Source organism: Erinaceus europaeus, chromosome 13 (genome assembly GCF_950295315.1).
Source record: "Erinaceus europaeus chromosome 13, mEriEur2.1, whole genome shotgun sequence".
In the NCBI taxonomy this organism is placed as follows: Eukaryota; Metazoa; Chordata; class Mammalia; order Eulipotyphla; family Erinaceidae; genus Erinaceus; species Erinaceus europaeus.
In genome coordinates, this window is record NC_080174.1 from 2,553,599 (window position 1) to 2,573,916 (window position 20,318).

The 20,318-nt window shown below is 48.3% G+C and overlaps 1 long non-coding RNA gene across 1 annotated transcript in view; it reads right to left on the reverse strand.

Moving 5' to 3' along the window:
• The window catches only part of LOC107522873 (uncharacterized), a 725,389-nt gene that overhangs the window by 168,831 nt on the left and 536,240 nt on the right, over positions 1–20,318 (reverse strand). The gene's annotated exons all lie outside the window — the stretch shown is intronic.

Here is a 20,318-nt window from a genome sequence, read left to right on the forward strand (position 1 = left end):
GTTCCCGGAGTAACTGCAGGGCCCGAGGGTGCGGGGAAGCAGCTCTTTTTATTATTGTTAGTGACTCAGTGTTGATTTACAAGGTCATGAGACAGCAGGGTACAATCCACACTGCTCCCACCAGCAGAGCTCGGTGTCCCATTCCCTCCACTGAAAGCTACGGTGGTTCTCCCAAGGACAAAGACAAAGGTTATCCTTCCTTCCTTCCTTCCTTCCTTCCTCCCTCCCTCTCTCCCTCCCTCCCTCCCTCCCTCTCTCCCTCTCTCTCTCCCTTTCTTTCTTTCTTTCTTTCTTTCTAACTTTATTTACTTGATAGGGCAGAGAGAAATCGAGAGGGAAGGGGGATACAGAGGGAGAGACAGAGAGACACCCGCAGCCCTGCTTCACCACTTGTGAAGCTTTTCCTGCTTCAGGTGGGGACCAGGGGCTTGAACCTGGGTCACTGTGCACCGTAATGTGAGCACTTAACCAGGTGCGCCACCACCTGGCCGTTTGACTATTATTTCTATAACTAACTACTTGAATACCTACTACATATCTGTATCTATCTGTGTATATCTGCCTTTTCTCCCTATGGTTCTGCCTTCTCTTCCTTTCTAAGTCACACCTACACCTGTTACTACCTCCAAATCTCCTTCCTTTTTCCTCTTCTGTCTCCAAGTCCTGATGGAGTTGGGGTTCAGAGCCCTCTGGGCATCTTCCCCTGACATTTCTCCCCCTCTGGGAGCCTGGACCCAAATTCTCTATGGGGAGCAGGAGGTGGGAGTTCTGGCTTCTGTCACTGCTTCTCCACTGGACATGGGTGTTGGCAGGTGGACCCACACCCCCAGCCTGTGTCTGTCTGTCCCTAGTGGGGCAGGGCTCTGGGGAGGGGAGGCTCCAGGACACAGGGGTGAGGGCGTCTGCCCGGGGAAGACAGAATAGTGTCATGGCTGCATCTGCACCTTGGTGGCTGAAAGGCCGTGAGATATAAAGCAGGAAACAGTTCTTCAGCACATATGTCAGACTAGAGACAGCTCAGCCAGAGGAGTGCAAGCCCCACCAGGCCCAGACCCTCGGGCCATGTTCTGACACCTGAAACAGAGGTTTGCCTTTGAGCTGAGGTCACACTTTTGTGTCACCAGGTGATGGGAATGTCATCTGGGGCACCTCTTCTGCTTCTCTGTGGGTGGCAGCCAAGACTGGGGTGGCAGGGTGGGCAGGGCCAGCAGTGGGTGTCTGACAGTGGTAATATTTCCTGGAATTTTTCATTTTCATTTTATTTCATGTGTGGTGAATAGCGGGTTATGAGAATGTAAGCTGACAGGGTCTCGCTCCACACCACACCCACCACCACAGCGCTCTGTCCCCACCTCCCACTCGCAAAGAGAACCCCCTGGAGTTCCTTCAGTGTCTTGAGGACAGTTTACTTGCTTCTGATTTCATTTCATTTTTTTTCCAAGTTCATGAGCATCGGTCACCTAGATCCCACATCTGGTAGCTGTTTTTCATCTCTTTATTTATTTCACCAAGCATCATCACCCCAAGTTCCATCCACTTTGTCCCAAAGGACACAACCTCATCTTTGTTGATTGCAGAGTAGTATTCCATGCAGTGTCTATCTCATAACTTTTTTTTTGCTTTTTGCCTCCGGGGTTATTGCTGGGGCTTGGTGCCAGCACTGTGAATCCACTGCTCCTGGAGGTTATCCCCAACCCCCATTTTTATTGCCCTTGTTGCTCTTGTTGTTGTTATCATTGTCATTGTTGTTATTGATACCACTGTTGTTGGATAGGACAGAGAGAAATGGAGAGAGGAGGGGAAGACAGAGAGGGGGAGAGAAAGACAGACACCTGCAGACCTGCTTCACCGCCTGTGAAGCGACTCCCCTGCAGGTGGGGAGCCGGGGGCTCGAACCGGGTTCCTTATGCCGACCTCCCCTCAAAACTTTTTTTATCCAGTCACCTGTGGATGGGCATCTAGGCTCCTTCCTCTCTTCAGCTGTTGTGAATAACATGGCTGTGAACACAGGGCTGGTGTGTCCCTTTGCACTGGTGTCCAGTGTCCCACGGATCAAGTCCCTGGCACTCTGTCGCCTTGGCAGCTGAAACCCTGATGAAAATAGCATTCCAGTGAGTCACGCCCCATAAATACCCAGAAAGGGCGGCCAGGAAGCCCTGCTGACCAGTGCTTTGAAGGCTCAGGGGTGGTTGTGTGTGCCCGGGGCCCCAGGTCCCGTCCCCCCGCCAGCCCCCTGGTGACAGCTGTGACCCTTGACTCACAGGAAAAGCACGCCTCCACCCTTCCCCTGCCTCAGGATCCTTTCCTGGAGGGGCCCCCACTTCCTCTCCCTGCCCTGGGCGGGCCAGAGCCGGCCTCCCACAGGCCTCCAGTGTCCCCATCCTGTCCTATATTAGTCTGGTGTCCGGCGCCCTCCTGCTTGTGGTGCCAGAAAGTGTGGTCTGTGGGTCTGGTGTGGCCTGGAGCCTGCGGCGGGGAGCTGTGCCCTGGCTGAGGGGGCTCCCGGGGCCGCCTGTCTGCTCTGGCTTGGGACGGTCTAGACAGTCGACGGTCCACTTGAGAGGCTCCATTTGGATGTCTGATGACCCCAGGAGCTCAGCCTGGAGCCGGACGCAGGGCCTTGAGGTCTGGGGGGAATCGGGGTGTCCCAGAGCACAGAGGAAGGTCAGGCGTCAGCTCCATTGGTCACTAGCTGGGTCACCCCTTTCAGGCAGGGGTGGGGGGTAGGGGGGTGGGGGGTGAGGGGCTGGCACAGGCCCCACAGGGGGGTGGGGGACCCTCCCTGCTCTGCTTCTGTATCACAGAGCACCCTCTTGTGGTTAGAAAAGTTTCTGACAAACTTTTTCTTTCTTCCTTTTTAATATTTATTTATTTATTTTCCCTTTTGTTGCCCTTGTTGTTTTATTGTTGTAGTTATTATTCTTGTTGTCATCATTGTTGGCTAGGACAGAGAGAAATGGAGAGAGGAGGGGAAGACAGAGAGGGGGAGAGAAAGACAGACACCGGCAGACCTGCTTCACTGCCTGGGAAGCGACTCCCCTGCAGGTGGGGAGCTGGGGCTTGAACCCCCTTTTGTTGCCCTTGTTTTATTGTTGTAGTTATTATTGTTATTGATGTCGTCATTGTTGGACGGAACAGAAAGAAATGGAGAGAGGAGGGGAAGACGGGGGGGGGGAGAAAGACAGATACCTGCAGACCTGCTTCACCACTTGTGAAGCGACTCCCCTGCAGGTGGGGGTCCGGGGGCTTGAACCGGGATCCTTACGCCGGTCCTTGTGCTTTGCGCCACGTGCACTTAGCCCGATGAGCTACCGCCCGACTCCTTTTTTTTTTTCTTTTATTATTTTTATTTATTTATTGGATAGAGACAGCCAGAAACTGAGAGGAAGAGGGAGATAGAGAGGGAGAGAGACAGAGAGACACCTGCAGCCCTGCTTCACCACTCGCAAAGCTTTTCCCCTGCAGGTGGGCACTGGGGGCTTGAACCCGGGTCCTTGCACATTGTCACTAGAAATCCAATGCACTATCCATTGTGCCTCCTGGCCCTTGCACAGTGTACCATGTGCACCACCACCTGCCCCTTCCTTTTCTTTTCTTTTAAAAACTAAATTACCAAGTCGTGGTGGTAGGTCAGCTGGTAAAGCACTCACATTACCAAATGCCAGGATGCAGGTTCAGGCCCCCTGGAAGCCTCACGAGCAGTGGAGCAGAGCTGCAGTTGTCTCTCTTTCTCTCTCTCTGTCTCTCTCTCTGTCTCTCTCTCTGTCTCTCTCTCTCTCTCTCTGTCTCTCTCTCTCTGTCTCTCTCTCTGTCATGTTTGTCAGAAAAGAAGACAGGGAAAAGGAACCATAAATGGCCACGGGCAGCGGTGGAGCCAGGCTGCCAAGCCGGAGGAGCAGTGGCTCAGACATTCGCTTCTCCTCAGCCCTGGAGTGCAAGGGGCTCCTCTGGCTGTGAGGATGGAGGAGGGAGGCAGAGCCTGGAGGCAGACCAGCGTCTTGGTCCTCAGTCCCCAACCTGCAGCTATGAGGCTGCAGCCCTTGCTGCCTTGGCAGGTTCCGGCCGGGCACCTCAGAACTCCTCCGGGTTCCTGCCTCACCTGGGCTCACAAGCCCACCTACACCCTAGAAGTGCCAGATAGATTCTCTTTATTTATGGGAGAGAGAGAAAGAGGGAGGGAGAGGGAGAGGGAGAGAGGGAGAGAGGGAGGGAGAAAGAGAGAGAGAGAGGGAGAGAGAGAAAGAGAGAGAAGGAGGGAGAGAGAGAGGGAAGAGGGAGAGAAAGAAAGAGAGAGAGGGAGAGAGGGAGGGAGAGAGAGAAAGAGAGAGAGGGAGAGAGGGAGGGAGAGAGAGAAAGAGAGAGAGGGAGAGGGAGAGAGAAAGAGAGAGGGAAAGAGAGAGAGAGGGAGAGAGAGAGAAAGAGAGAGGGAAAGAGAGAGAGAGGGAGAGAGGGAGGGAGAGAGAGAAGGAGAGAGAGGGAGGGAGGGAGAGAGAGAGAGAGAGGGAGGGAGGCCACCACACCCCATCAACAGGGTGAATTGCTTCAACCCACACGGTGTCCCATTGTCCCTTTGCAGTCAGATCTGACGGACTCCCCCAGCAAGGGGAACAGCTTCAGTCCCTGCAGAACCCCTGGCTTCTCGTCCTGTACTCAGGGAGAACCTCTCAAAGTCCCTGGCTATTTGCGGATTTGTGGAACTTTCTCATCCAAATCCAGGCTTCTGAGAGTCCGCACCGCTCAGTCCCCAGGAGGCTTGAGTCCGGCTCCCTCGGCGTCCAGCCCGGGATGCCGGCAAATAACAGGTAATCACCACACAAAATTACACCAATAACATCGCATTGTCTCAGCTCCCAGTCAGACCTCCATTAAGGTGTCTGAAGGACGCTGGAGGGCCTGTGATTACCTGGAAGTGCTGAAGTGTTCAAGAGCTCAATTTTCTTTTTAACCTTCGTTGCGGAGTTTTGAGAGCCTTCGAGTCTTAGTGAACGGTGACTCCTCACTACGGGGCTGGTGTGGGTTCCATGATGAGCTATTCCTGGGCTGACCCAATACTGATGTTTTCTTCACTACGGATTGAAAATCCCCGTGATTCGTGTGTGTGGAACTACCTCCACCTGGGAGCTGGAACCGTGATTTGATTTGGTGTTTTTCTTTCTTTCTTTCTTTCTTTCTTTCTTTCTTTCTTTCTTTCTTTCTTTCTTTCTTTCTTTCTTTCCTCCTTCCTTCCTTCCTTCCTTCCTTTCTTCCTTTCTTTCTTTCACCATAATATTTTTTAACTTCTTTTATTATCTTTATTTATTGGCTAGAGACAGCAGAAACTGAGAAGGCAGGGGGAGATAGAGAGGGAGAGAGACAGAGAGACGCCTGCAGCCCTGCGCCACCCCTCGTGAAGCTTTCCCCCTGCAGGTGGGGTCCAGGGGCTTGAACCCGAGTCCTTGTGCCCTGTGACGTGTGCGCTCAACCAGGTGCGCCGCCACCTGGCCCCTTGTCTCTGTATTTATCTTTCTTTCCTTTTCAATGTATAGAACAAAAAAAGAAAGAAAGGAAGAAAGAAAGAAAAAAAGAAAGAAAGAAAGAAAAGGAAAGGAAAGGAAAAAAGGAGGGGCAGGAGGTAGTGCGTCCAGTTAAGCGCACACACGACAGTGCGCAAGGACCCAGGTTCAAGCCCCTGGTCCCCACCTGCAGGAGCAAAGCTTCATGAGAGTTGAAGCAGGGCTGCAGGTGTCTCTCTGTCTCTTTCTGTCTCTGTCTATTGCTATAATACTAGTTTTATTAATATAATCCCTTCACAATTTCTCTATCTCTATCCAAGAACAAATAAATAAATAAATGAATAAATAAAATTAGAACAAAAAAGAAAAACAATGGATGAGCTTATTCAGTGACATTGCACAGGTGTCAAACTCCCAGTTCATTCCCTGGATGAAGTGCTAAGCAGAATTTGCAGAAAACATCGCTTGTGAGGACAGATACCACTCAGAGTCACTGACGAGCTATTTTGTGTTTCCTTTAAAGTTGAAAGGAGGGTTTACAACCAGCTCAAGGGGCCGGGTGGTGGCGCACCTGGTTGAGCACACGTGTTGCAATGCTCAAGGACCTGGGTTCGAGCCCCCGGTCCCCACCTGCAGGGGGAAAGCTCTGTGAGTGGTGGAACAGGGCTGCAGGTGTCTCTCTGTCTCTCTCCCTCTCTATCTCCCTCTCCCTTCTCAATTTCTCGCTGTCTCCCTGCAGGTCTGGGCTTTGAGCAAAGACACTGTCTGCTCCTTTCTTACTTGAGTTAGTGTCAGCAGATAAGCTTGTGTTTGCCCCAGAGATTATGACAGCATTCTTTTCTTCCCCCGGCGGGCCTACAAGCAAGTCCAGCCGTCAGATATTCTCTGTTTTCTGTTGCAGAAATTCCGGGTGGCCTTTCCTCATCTCTTTACCCCGTGTACCATCAAAGACGGACCTGCAGAATGACGGCAGGGAGTTTAGGAAGATGCACGGTGCCCCTGATTGAGCGCACACATCACAGTGAGCAAAGACCTGGGTTCAAGTCCCTGGCCCTCACCTGCCGGGCGGGGGGGGGGGAACTTTGTGAGTGGTGGAGCCGGGCTGCCCGTGTCTCTCTGTCTCTCTCCTTTTCCATCTCCCTGCTGCCTTCTCAAGGCAGAACAAGAGGGTGAGTGAGAGGAGAGAGGTCTCCCTGGAATGTCTTCTGTGGAGCCCCGCGTCGCGTTTATTAGGACTCTACTTTCACGACTTCCCCAAGCACCTCCCCAAGCCTTTGCACTGTCACTCGGTGAGCTGGGGACGTAGCAGATGGTTTCTGAGGCTGGGGACTCAGTTCACTGCAGAAAGGACATCTATTTCAGTTCACTGCAGAAAGGACATCAATGAAATAGGCTGGGGTGTGGGTCCACCTGCCAACACCCATGTCCAGCGGAGAAGCAGTGACAGAAGCCAGAGCTCCCACCTTCTGCTCCCCATAGAGAATTTGGGTTCCTGCTCCCAGAAGGGGAGAAATGTCAGGGGAAGATGCCCAGAGGGCTCTGAACTCCAACTCCATCAGAGAATTGGAGGGAAAAAGGACACTAGGAAGTAGTAATGGGTGTAGACCTGACTTAGAAAAGAATAGAAGGCAGGACCATAGAAAAAAACGGGCAAATAGATGTAAGTATCAATAGTGCTAGTAATAACAGTCAGCCCCTATCTGTGACCTTGGGAGAACCACTGCAGTTTCCACTGGAGGGAGTGGGCATGCAGAGCTCTGGTGGTGGGAACGGTGTGGAGTTAGATCCCTGTGACCTTGTAATTTTGTAGATCAATCTTAAATCACTAATAAAACTTAAAATAAAAGAAAGTAAATTTGTCAAAAGGTGAACATGCGCCACAAATGTACGGAAGGACCATGAACCCAGCCGCTGTAATGGCCGCTACGCTCTGGTGGCTGGAGTCCTTCCTTCACGGCCAACATCCGTGCTGAGACTGTTTTTCTTTATCCTTTCTTTCTTTCTTTCTTTCTTTCTTTCTTTCTTTCTTTCTTTCTTTCTTTCTTTCTTTCTTTCTTTCTTTCTTTCTTTCTCTCTCTCTCTCTCTCTCTCTCCCTCTCTCTCCCTCTCTTTCTTTCTTTTTATTGCCACCAGGGTTATCGCTGGGGCTCAGTGCAGGCATTACTTCTGCTGCTCCTGTCAGCCATTTTCTCTTTTCCTTTTTCTTTCTATTTTATTGGGTAGAGACAGAGAGAAACTGAGAGAGGAGGGGAAGACAGAGAGCGAAAGAGACAGAAAGACACCTGCAGACCTGCTTCACCCTTGTGAAGCTTCCCCTCCTGCACGTGGGGAGCAGGGACTCGAACCCACGTCCTTGTGCTTGGTGATTCAGCTCCCAGGCCCCACTGCAGCTTTTTCTCAACTCTCTCGACCGCCGATGGTGATGCTAATGCCCCTGCTGCCACCACTATTATTATTGTTATTGTTGTTGTTACATGCTTCTGTTATTCCAACTAATAATACTGCCTCTTCTACTGATCGCTTCAACTGAACAGTTCTCTCTCTCTCTCTCTCTCTCTCTCTCTCTCTCTCTCTCTCCTCAGGAGAGGTATTGCAGGATCATAGGGCAGGTCCACTTCCAGCCTTCTGAGAAATACTCTTGTCTCTTTCCTCCCCCTCCCTCTCATTCTGTCTCTCTTTTCTCTATCAAATAAATAAATAGATGCTTTTCCCCCATTTTGTTGTTGTTACTGTTATTGAATTGTTGTTGTTATTACTGTCACTGTTGTTGGATAGGACAGAGGAAATGGAGAGAGGAGGGGAAGACAGAGAGGGGGAGAGAAAGACAGACACCTGCAGACCTGCTTCACCACCTGTGAAGCGACTCCCCTCCAGGTGGGGAGCCGGGGGCTCGAACTGGGATCCTTACTCTGGTCCTTGTGCTTGACGCCATGTGTGCTTAACCCACTGTGCTACCTCCTGGCCCCCAGTAAATGGTTTTTAAAGTAAATTAACCCAATGTGTGGAAACCTAGTATGTCAAGATACCGTGACTTTGCTGCAGTGGGTCCTCTAAGCTTTGTGTCTCCTCTGCTCTGCCAGCTTAAATCTGAAGCTTCAATCCAAGAACTGGTTTTGATCTGATCCCTTTGTTTTATTTCTTTATACTCCAGACATAATAAAATCCACTATTATCCTGTCTGACTTATTACACCCTCCAACTCCATCCATATAATCAAAAAGTAAGATTTTCTTTTATTATCATTATTATTCATCGTATTATTGGCTTATCATCATTTCTTCACCACCCCCATCACCAAACGTCTGTGCCCCACCCCGTAGATACCCACTAGAGTTCTCCCACAGTCCTGAATCTCTCTGTCTCCCTCCAAAACAAAGAAGGAGGAAATTAATCTGGGCCATCTCCCTAGCAAGGCACTTGAATCGTTCATGCAGGGACTGAAAAACATAAAGGTCCTGGCAGCTCTGAGCTTGACAGAGCCCATCCTGGAGGCGAGGCTGCCTCCCTGGGCCTGGCTGTGACCTTTCACACTGACAGGCTCTCCGGGTGCAGACCCTCCTTCCACAGGGGGAGACGGGGCTGCCGTGGATGGAGAAGCAGGTTCCTGCTGGGCCAGAGAGCTGGAGCCATGGGGAGAGCAGGGCCTGGGGAAGCTGACAGCTCCCTGGAAGACTCCAAGCACCGCCGCCATATGGAAGATGAATTAGAGTCATTCCCGGAGCTCCAGGGGGCAGGGCTGGCGTCCGTGGGGGAAATGATAGAAAATTGATTTCAATTCATTAAGGGGGGGGGAGAAGGAGTTTAATTCTGACAATTAGAGCTGTCCAGCGACTGAATGGGCTGCCTTGTGCTGCTGTAATGAGACCACGGCCTGCTTGAGAGAATTGAATTACCAGGAAGTGCTGGAGTGCGCTATTTTATTTCTAATTCCCTTTTAAGGAATCAAAAAATAATCTTTAACTGTGCTGCCTGCTGCACTGACATACAGATATGCCTTTCTCACGGGGTGCCACGGCTCCCACACCATTTATTTCTTAGTTATCATTTAATGATTTATTTTTTTAAAAGGGGGGAGGGTACCAGAGCATTACTTACTATGTTTTTTTCTTTTTTTAGTGTTTATTTTCTCTTTTGTTGCCCTTGTTTTATTGTTGTAGTTATTATTGTTGTTATTGATGTCGTCGTTGTTGGATAGGACAGAGAGAAATGGAGAGAGGAGGGGAAGACAGAGAGGGGGAGAGAAAGACAGACACCTGCAGACCTGCTTCACCGCCTGTGAAGTGACTCCCCTGCAGGTGGGGAGCTGGGGGCTGGAAACGGGATCCTTGCACTTGGTGCCACCTGTGCTTAACCCACTGCGCTACCACCCGACTCCCTGTTTTCTGTTTTAAACAGTTTATTTTTTAAATATTTTTCCTCTTATTTATTATTGGATAGAAACAGAGCGAAATTGAGATGGAAAGGGGAGGTAGAGAGAAAGAGAGAAACAGAGAGACACCTGCAGCCCTGCTCCGCCACCCGGGAAGCTTTTCTTCCTGCAGGTGGGGCTGCATTAATATAATGAACGCCCCTAATGTTGGAGTTGCTGGGTGGCAAACACCCAGAAACTTTCATATAAGAAAATTCAGGTCCAGTCCTACCTGAATGAAAGGGACGCAGGTCAGTGAAGTTGAGCGTCCTGACCAGAGCAAGCAGCCCCAAAGCCTCTTTTCCTTGTTTTCCTCCAGGGCTGTGCAGACAGCATAACGGTTATGTGAAAAGCCTGGCGCTGCAAAGGCCCAAGGTTCCACCTCCAGCTCCACTTTAAGCCACAGTAGCCACACATGAGTAGGGCGATCTCTCTACTATCCATCTATCACCAATCAATCAATCAGTTGATCTACTATCTATTATCTATTTCATTAAAATAAATTAAATATATATATATTTTAAAAGATGGGCTTTTCTCTGTGGAGTTTATTCACTTTTATTGGATAGAAACAGAGATAAATTGAGGAGGGTAAAGATGGAGAGAGAGAAAGAGAGAGAGAGAGACTCTTCACTGTGTGGGCACCCAGCCAACACCTCAGGAAGCACCTGCAGCCTCCTCAGCAAGCAGGCATCCTGACAACAAAGGAAGCAGAAAGGCCACAGAGCCAGAAAGCGCTCCTCTCATACCTGGGAAAACGGAAACAACTCGCCTTTTCTGCTGTCTGGAGCCGTGTGTCCTGAGAACACAGGTCAGGACTGACCCTGGCAGGTTCTGCTGGGTCTCACTCTTCCCCAGGTGTCCACTTTATATGTCAACTGGGTGAGTTCCCAGCCTACCAGCCTGGGGGACACCTTCCTTGTTTCAGAATCCGCGGTCCAGAGGCCAGTGAGACAGCTCTCCCGGGAGGGGGCCTGCCGCCATGCAGGGGACCCAGGTTCAGGGCCCCGGTGCGTCACGTGGGAGTACTGAGTCATGTGGGGCATTACGTGGTGTGATGCCACCTTCTCTAACTTCACTTTCTATCTGAAAATGTGAAATCAGAGTCAAAACTGAAGTCCTAGAAATGACAAAGAAGAAAAATACATCTCCAGCTGCATGGTGTAGAACAGAAGGTTCCCCCCGAACAGTCTTGCCCATCACCTAATTTTTAAAAATAATACTAAGTGTCAAGATTCTAAACTTTCAGGGTTGGGCAGTGGCATACCTGGTTGGGCACACATGTTACAATGCACAAGGACCTGGGTTCGAGCACCCAGTCCCCGCCTGTAGGAGGAAGATCTTGAGTGATGAAGCAGGGCTGCAGGTGTCTCTCTGTCTCTCTCCCTCTGAATCTGCCCCTCCCCCCCTCAATTTCTGGCTGTCTTTGTCCAATAAATAAAGATAATAAATAATAGTAATAATAATAGATTCTAAACTTATTTCTTTATCATTGTTTTTTTTTTATGCCACAATGTCCTTTACCAGTGATTTGACAATGGGTTACAGGGTCACAAGGTCACAGGAATAGAGTCCCACACCTCACCCACCATCTGCATTCTGTGCCCCCCACGTATTGATTTCAGTCAGCATCCTGTGGGTCCCCAACATTCAGTGCACACAGGAAGACACAGACTTTCTTCATTACTGCTTGTCTGGGGCCCATAATTATGGATATTAAGACTTTTCTTCTAATTTAATGCAAAGGATTATGACAGGAAAAAATTCCCTTTCATTGGCAAGCTACTTCCTGTAAAATTTTCAATGCCAATTCTTTGCAATTTTTTCAAAATAGTCCAGAGATAAAATTTAAATGTGACTTTAGCTGTAAATGTCCAGCATCACCAAAAAAAAAAAAAATTAAAGAGTTAAATTATATAATAAAACAATGCTGGAGAAACTGGCAGCTCCTTTACTATTTTTTGTTTAAAATAATTAATGTAATTCTAAATTGGATGGGTGGTTAGTTTTCTATTCATTTTGAATGTTCATGGTACCATTTCCTTAATAAACCGTAAGTCTTCACCTTGGGACATTTGCAAGCCTTCCTTTAATAATGAAGAAAGGCTTCCCTGGAGCAGGGGCGAGGTGTGATAACTTGCACGCACACTGCACCCGGATGCCAACAAGCCGTTAGGAAGCGTCTTGTGTTCATCTCTGGATCCATGCTGCTACCCTTGACTCTGTGAAGCCTTTCTCAAGGCTCAGTCGTCCGTCACTGCTGGGACTCTGCAAGCTGGGAGGTGTGTGGGGAACAACTCCAGTGACTGTGCCCTGATTTATCATTATGTGCAGACATGCTTAATTGAGCTCACATGCATGCGCACACACACATGCACATGCATACACACCTGCACACACATACACACATGCATACATGCACACTCGTGCACACGCATGCACAATATACACATCCACACATATGCACATATATGCACACAATACACACAGATGCACACACAATGCACACTCGTGTACACACATGCACACACTCATGTACACACATGCACATGCACACTTGTGTACACACATGCGCACACACGCACACTTGTGTACACACATGCACACACACTTGTGTACACACATGCACATATGCACATACGCACACATGTACACACATGCACACTTGTGTACACACATGCACACTACTTCAATAGCTTCATCTCATGATAGATACACCCTGAACAGCTCTTACATCTTCCTTTCCCATCTTGTAAAAGCTGGAATGTCAGGGGACGCTGATGGGTCTCTTCATAGCCTCGCCATTAGAGAAGTGTTGATAATCTTAATAGCTCGAAGTACAAAAGCTCTTGCAGCTGGGAGGCCCTGAACTGGATCTCAGCCGGACTCTGGAAGCCTAAGTGCTTTGATCCTCCATCCCCAGAGTCTCCTTGCTGCCTTCCAAACCCAGATCAATATTTATGCTTTACACACGTTTCCATTTAGTGGCTTTTAGCATACCCATAAATTAATAGATAAACTTGTTAAGAACTCAAGGGAAAAAAGCGGTTTGTTCATGCAAATCGTGTCTCAGCTGGAAGTCCAGACAAAATAATCACCCAGTTTTCCTTGTTGATGGTTGTGCTTCCTTAAATCAATTCCTAAAAAGCAGCCCACCATGGGTAGGGAGACTGCATGATGGTTATGCAAACAGACTCTCATGCCTGAGGCTCCTAACTCCCAGGTTCAATCCCCTGCACCACCATAAGCCAGAGCTGAGCAGTGCTCTGGTGTTTCCTCTCTCTCCCTCTCTCCCTCTGAATCTCTCTAAAAAATAAAATAAAATAAAATAAAATAACTAAAAAAAGCAGCAGCATACCAGTGACTTTGTGATTGTTGGAGCATCAGCTGTTTTCTGTCTTATTCCCAACAATCCAGGACTTGCTTGCTTGTAAAATACTGTCCTGTCTACTGAAACAAGACCTTAAATTGTGAATAATCCATACATCGAAGTTTTATTTTCTTAATTAAAACATGCACATGACTGTTACAAAGCACAAGGACCCAGATTCAAGCCCCCAGGTCCCACCTGGAGGGGGAAAGCTTCATGTGTGGTGAGGCAGGGCTGCAGGGGTCTCTCTCCCTCACTATCTCCCCATTCCTCTCAATTTCTGGCTGTCTCTATCCAATAAATAAAAATAATGAAAGCATGTTTTTTAAAAGTTCAAGAATAGTAACTTAAAAAAAGGGGGGCGGACAATGGACCCCTGGGTTAAGTGCACATAGTAAGAAGTACAAGGTCCCATGCAAGGATCCGGGTTGGAGCCCCTGGCTCCCTACCTGCAGGAGGGATGCTACACAGACAGTGAAGCAGGTCTGCTGGTGTCTACCTTTCTCTCTCCCTCTCTAGCTCTCCCTCCTCTCTCCATTTCTCTCTGTCCTACCCAATCAAATAAAAAAAGAAAAAAGGCCACCAGGAGCGGTGGATTCATAGTGCAGGCACTGAGCCCCAGCAATAGCCCTGGAGGTAAAAAAAAAAAGAGAGAGAGAATTATATTCCTATATGTTATAATATTGTAAATGACTAATGCACTGCATATTATAAAGAAAAAAACTAAAAACTTCACAGCGTCTACACATGAAAAAATTCTCTCTGATCCTGTTTTCTCTCCTATTTGTTATCCTCTCCCAATGCCCTCTGGAGTCTCAGACACCTGGCACTTAGGAAGAGGGCGCCAGAGCTCCCACCTTCTGCAACCCAACATGATCTTGGTCCATATTCTCGGTGAGGAGACACGACGGGGGTAGATGCCCAGAGGGCTCTGAACTCCAACGCCATCAGGAACTGGAGAGAGAAGAGGAAAAGAAAAGGGACATTTAGATGGAGTGGTAGGTGCAGGTGTGACTTGGCAAGGAGGGGAAGATGGCAAACATACACAAATACAGAGAATTGTAAATGTACGTCTAATAATATAATAGTCAGCCCAAATCTGTGACCTTAAGAGAACCGCTGTAGCTTCCAGAGGAGGGAGTTGGGGACGCGGAAGTCTGGTGGTGGGGATGGAGGAGCTATACTCCCTTTATCTTGTGGTTTGCACATCAACATTAGATCACTAAGAAAATCTAAAGCAGAAAGACAATGCCTCACTCAGGGGAAAAGCATTGTGAAGTGCTGGCTGAGCGAGCGCCTGGGCAGAGTGTATTGGGCAGAGGGTCCTGCTTCACCTGGCGCTTCTGTTCCTGGAGCCTGTGGCAAGCCTCCGACCAGAGCCGGAGCCAGAGCCAGAGCCAGAGGCAGAGCCCTGCGCCCGCCCCTGATTCATGGTTATCTTTTTAATCTGGACCTGAGCTGATGAAAGTGGGCCACAGGGAGATAAGAATGATATCATCTCTAACTGAGAATGTCAGTCCCTGAAAACTCATTTCAGTCAAAAGATAGCCTTTTGTGTTTGCCCATTCGCTTACCATTTGAATAGTTTCTGTTCAATTCGTTGAGAGAGACATACCCGATCTGAGTGTCATAATAGGGCTTATCTCATAGTGAAGTCTCTTTCCTCCATATAAACAGCAGTATGTGGAGCTGTGCGTTTACTATGCTAGTTAAATTTTTTTATTTTAATTTTATTAGTGACTTAATACTGATTTACAAAATATAGGATCACAGGGGTCGAATCCCACACCATTCCCTCCAGCAGAGTTCTGTGTCCCCATTCCCTCCCCTGGAAACTACAGTGGTTCTCCGAGATCGAGATCGCAGAGATGGGTTGACTCTGACTTGTAGAACTGTCTAGATTTATGCCAATTTGCTCTTTTGTTTCCACTGTCCCGTTTAATGTTCCCTCTAAGTCACACCTACACCTATTGCTATGTCCAAATGTTTTTTCAGTTTTCCTCTTCTCTCTCTGGGTCCTGATGGAATTGGGGTTCAGAGCCCTCTGGTCATCTTCCCCTAACATTTCTCCCCCACTGGAATTCCTTTGGGGGAGCAGAAGGTGGGAGCTCTGGCTTCTGTAACTGCTTCTCCACCAGACATGGGTGTTGGCAGATGAACCCACACCCCCCAGCCTGCTAAACCAGTTAACTTTGTGATTTAAAAATTCACTTTACAAAATGTATTGAGCAAAAGTCCTCAAAGCCTTTTTTAATTAATTTTTTTCTTCATTATAGGATGAATGTTTTACAGTCAAAAGTAAAATACAATAGTCTGTATGTGTGTAACATTTCCCAGTTTTCTACATAACAATACAACCCTCACTAGGTCCTCCTCTGTCATTATATTCCAGGACCTGAACCCTACCCCCACCTACCCACCCCAGAGTCTCTTACTTTAGTGCAGTCCCAGAGACTTTCAAGTGAACATAAAACACCACAGATAAAGTCCCAAGAATCAGTATGTGCTACAGAGATGGGGAATCAAATATTGAATGTACACTGCACATTATTTACAAGGTTGCTTATTTGAAATCGGTGTGTTCAGGCCAGCACCTGAGCTAGTCAAAACTAAGAGCTGAGTGACTTCCATACTGCAAAGAGTATCTACACACAAAGAATTCAGTGATCCCCAAAGTGGCTTCCAACATGATTTTCTTACCTAGAAAGAAACAGCGCCCAAGAGGATGTTTATGAAAACACCTGTAAAGATCATAATTAATCCACAGAATCTGAAGCACTGTGCTGTGCTGGGTCAATGTGCTGTACTAGAAACCTCAATTATCCTAGGTGTTTCGCATTCAAAATAACAACAGCATTTTCTTTTGTCCCTCCTTGGGTGAAATCTCTCATGACCCTGAGAACTATGTGTCAGAGCTAGAGATTTTAATTACAAGTGCAGATACGAATCAGATCACAATGCGTATTATTGGAAATGCCTCCGTGGATTTTCTGAGCATACGCAACTTGAAATGAATGCAAAAAGTCACTAACAAGCCAACTCTAACACTGCCATCAGGAGTGAGAAATATCTTCCTGGCGGGGTGTCTGCCTTGCAATGGCTGTGGTCTCTCTCTCTCTTTCATCACCCTCTCCCTCTCCCTCTCCCTCTCCCTCTCCCTCCCCCTCCCCCTCCCTCTCTCTCTCCCGCTCCCCCTCCCTCTTCTCCCCCTCCCTCTCCCTCTCCCTCTTCTCCCTCTCCCCCTCCCGCTCCCTCTTCTCCCTCTCCCTCTCCCTCCCCCTCCCCCTCCCTCTCTCTCTCCCGCTCCCCCTCCCTCTTCTCCCCCTCCCTCTCCCTCTCCCTCTTCTCCCCCTCCCCCTCCCTCTCCCTCTTCTCCCTCTCCCTCTCCGTCTCCACCTCCCTCTCTCTCTCTCTCTCTCTCTCCCTCTCTCTCTCTCCCTCTGTCTCCTTCTCTCTCACTCTATCTCTCTCTCTCTCTCCCTCTCTCTCTCTCTCCCTCTGTATCTCTCTCTCTCCCTCTGTATCTCTCTCTCTCTCTCTCTCTTCTGCCTCCAGGGTTCTCACTGCGGCTCAGTGCCTGCACTACAAATCCACTGCTCCTGAGGCCATTCTCCTCCCATTTTCATCGCCACAGAGAGAAAATGAGAGAGGAGGGGAAGACAGAGAGGAGGAGAGAAAGACAGACAGCCGCAGACCTGCTTCACCTGCAGGTGGGGAGCCGGCGTCTCCAGCCGGGATCCTTACACTTTGCACCATGTGCACTCAACCCGCTGCGCTACCGCCCAGTCCCCCTCTTTCTCTCTCTTTTCTTTAGTTTTATTATCTGTATTTATTTATTGGATGAAGACAATCAGAAATCAAGAGGAAAGGCGGGAGTTAGAGAGGAGAAACAGAAACAACTACAGCACTGTTTCACCACTCATGAAGCTTTCCCCTGCAGGTGGGGCTGAAGGACTTGAACCCCGATCCCTGAGCACTGTGGTGCGTGCATTCAACCAGGTGCACCACCGTCTGGCCTGGATACTGGGTATTTAGTAAGTCGCGTGAATATTCAAAGCCTCACGTATTTCAAAATAGTGTCTTTAACATAGCTGGAATCCCAATTTCAATATTTGTTAATTTTTAGATAAATACAGAGAGGTAAAAAAAAAAAAAGCTAGACTAGAAAGAGCATCAAAACGCCCTTCAGTGAACCGGGCACTGGGCTCCAGCCCGGATGGTTCACGTGACTATTTCTTAATGTTTTTTTTTATTATCATCTTTATTTATTATTGGATAGAGACAGTCAGAAATAGAGAGGGAAGGGGAAGATAGAGAGGGAGAGAGACAGAGAGACACCTGCAACCCTGCTTCACCACTCGTGAAGCTTCCCTCTACAGGTGGGGACTGGGGGCTCGAACCTGGTTCCTTGTGCACTGTAACATGTGCGCTCAACCAGGTGAGCCACCACCCAGTCCCTCGTTCTTAATGTTTTATAGGTAACAGCAGAAACTTAATGAAATGATTTCAGACTAAGTTATGTGAACAGTTATTACACAATAACAACAACAATAATAATGGTAATTATGATTAATTTTTATTATGTTTATTCAGTGCATAGAGGCAGCCATAAATCAAGAGGGTAAGGAGAGACAGAGAAGGAGAGAGACAGAGAGACACCTGCAGTCCTGCTCACCACTAGGAAAGCTTCCCCCTGCAGGTGGGGACCAGGAGTTTGAACCTGGGTCCTTGTGCATTGTAACATGTGCTCAACCAGGTGCGCTCAATACTAATACTAATACTAGTACTAATACTAATACATAATAATAGTTACTATCATTACCCATCTTCCCTGGGACTTTGTTATTTTAGGGTGACATTGATTCTGTTTGTTTTATTTCAGACAGAGAGAGAGAGAACAGGGCCCTGTTCCACTCTGGCATATAGTGGTTTGGGAGATGGAGCCTGGGGCTGGGGAGTTTCAGGCAGGCAGGAAAGACTTTGTGTAGCACTACACCCTCTCTCCTGCCTGGGCTGACTTTTTCAAGTAGAAAGACTGAGGTGACGATGGCCAATAAAGAGAAGGACACCACAGCACCCCAGGGGCTCAGGAGGCCAGACCTGAACCTGGGTCATGCACAGGACAAGAAGACTCACCCTGCACTGAGCTATCCGGCTCTCAGACAGCTCCCTCCAGGGCATGGGAAACAGCTCTCTGCTCTGAGCTGAGAGTCTGAGGTGCCGGAAGCCATGAACACATGGCCACAGAACCTCCGCGTGGAGCCCTCCTCACTCTCCCCGCTCCTTCTGGTGGTAGAGTGCCGGGATAGCCTGAGGGTACTTCTTCCCGAGCCGGTGCTCTCTGGGTTGGAGAGAACTCAACTGGAGCTGATCTAGGCTGCTGTGTGGGAGAGGGATCAGGAACGCGTGCTGCACCAACTTCCGCAGGAGATACACTCTGGAACTCTCGGAGCCGGAAAGCAATTTCCAAGTGTCTTTAATCAGAAGAGCAGCTGTTTTTATACTCTCCAAGTAGGGTGGAAACAGGATGTGATATAGAGAGGGTGGAGAGAAAAGTGACTGGTGAAAATCAGAGTGTGACAAGGAGGGGGTGGAACAGGCGAGAATCCTATAACTGAACCACCAATGCCCTGGAGTGCTTTATGTAAAAGTGATTTATGTAAATAGACCAAACCTTTGGATCAGTAAATCCCTATATAGGCATATGGATAAGAAGAAGCCAGGGGGAGATGGCAACTACCCAACAGTAGAGTAATCTTGCTGCGTTCTCTGGGAACCAGGGGGGCTGAGCAGAAGGCAGAGAGAGTGTGAACTCACTTCAGGGAAGCACACGCAGAACCAGTGTGAACTTTGAAGGCCAAAGGAAACATTTCCCAACTTCCTTTAATTGAAATGATTATATTCCAATCACCAAGTATCTACAAATAAAAAAAAAGAATATTCCTTAAAGTGATTTTAGCTTTAGTACATATACTTAACTTCCCTGTATATAAATGCAAAACTCTAAGACTTCTGTAAGTTTAAAAACATCATAAAAATTGACACTCTACTATTTTGGGGCCAGAAATCTTTGCCAATATGCCATTTCATTCTGGCATAAGAAATTAATACAAAGAGGGCTGGGTGGTGGCACACCTGGCAGAGCACACATATCACAATACCCAAGGAGCCAGGTTCAAGCCCACGGTCCCCATCTGCAGAGGGACAGCTTTTCGACGGGTGAAGCAGGGCTGCAGATGTCTCTCTTGTCTCTCTCTCCATCTTTACCTCCCCCTCCCCTTGTTAGGCATTAGGCCAGCCCCCCATCCCCACCCCCCATTGATCTATCTTCTTTCTACCTTGAGACCCACCCTGCCTGCAGGGTAACATTAATCCCACTGGTTAAAACCATCACAACAATTGCTATGGAAGTTCCCAGTGTGCCTTTTCCCTTTCTCCACCCCCTTTCCTAGCCATTTCTGTTTCCGTCTTGCCACTTCCGGTTTTATCCTATAAAAGTCACTTCTGTTTCTGGTTTCGCCCTCTTTCTATGTCCCAATCAGGAGGAGGGCAGGCGTGCAGACAGGGAGGCAGATGCCAGCCACTGTGGTTGGGCGCCACATGGCTTAACCCACGGTGCTCTCACCCAACTCTGGGGCTCCCGCATGAATGAAGATTTGTATTGCTGCCTCCAAGAGCTTGGTGCCTGGATCATCTCTCCTGCCCGCGACATTAGCCCGGCATCCCTTCTCAATTTCTCTGCATCTTTATCCAAGAAACAAATAAAGATAATAAATGAACAAAACAAAAAAAAAATGAACACAAAGAGAGTTCTCTCATCTTTTTGCATGATGAAATGTACTGAATACACACTATGGTGATACTACGTAGCCGTGATCTAGACAGCACAAACTACAACTAACTCTGGCTGTATGTAGTCAGGTTTGGAGATTTAGAGATAGTGTCGGTTTAGCTATTAATTCCAACTGGGTAAGGTGAGAGTTACGTGGAGCCAGCTGCTAAGTAACCTGGCTAGTAAGTAAGCCTTTTAGTTAGAGATCAGAAACAG